We start from the raw sequence: 435 nt of genomic DNA, 5'->3' as shown, positions 1-435 counted from the left end.
CCCCCATTCTCCCCCCAGTCCCATCCCATTCCCCCCCCAGTCCCCCCCAGTCCATCCCAGTCCATCCCAGTCCATCCCAGTACACCCCACAAAGCCTTAAACCACTTTAATCACAAAAATAGACTCTGTGCGGCGGCTCCTATAAAAAGGGGGGGCTCTGGGGAGGGGCGGGCGCCCCCCGCCCGTGTCAGGAGCAGGCGGGGGGGTCGCGGCAGGGGGGGCGCGCCCCGAAGAAGGCGGGCTCGGTCAGGGGGTGCAGCAGCAGCAGGAAGCCCAGCACCCCCAGCAGGTACGCGGGGAGCAGCGCCCGGCGCCGCGGGTGCCCCAGCGCCGCGCCCAGCGCCGGGAACCCCATGGAGTTACAGAAGGAGTGGCACAGCACCGGCCCCGCCAGGTGACCTGGGGACAGGGACACGGGGATGGCACCCCAAAAAC

The sequence above is a fragment of the Pyrgilauda ruficollis genome, unplaced genomic scaffold (genome assembly GCF_017590135.1).
Source record: "Pyrgilauda ruficollis isolate IOZ18807 unplaced genomic scaffold, ASM1759013v1 scaffold1632, whole genome shotgun sequence".
Lineage (NCBI taxonomy): Eukaryota > Metazoa > Chordata > Aves > Passeriformes > Passeridae > Pyrgilauda > Pyrgilauda ruficollis.
The sequence above is the reverse complement of the archived record's forward strand: the minus strand, read 5'-3'. Positions refer to the sequence as shown.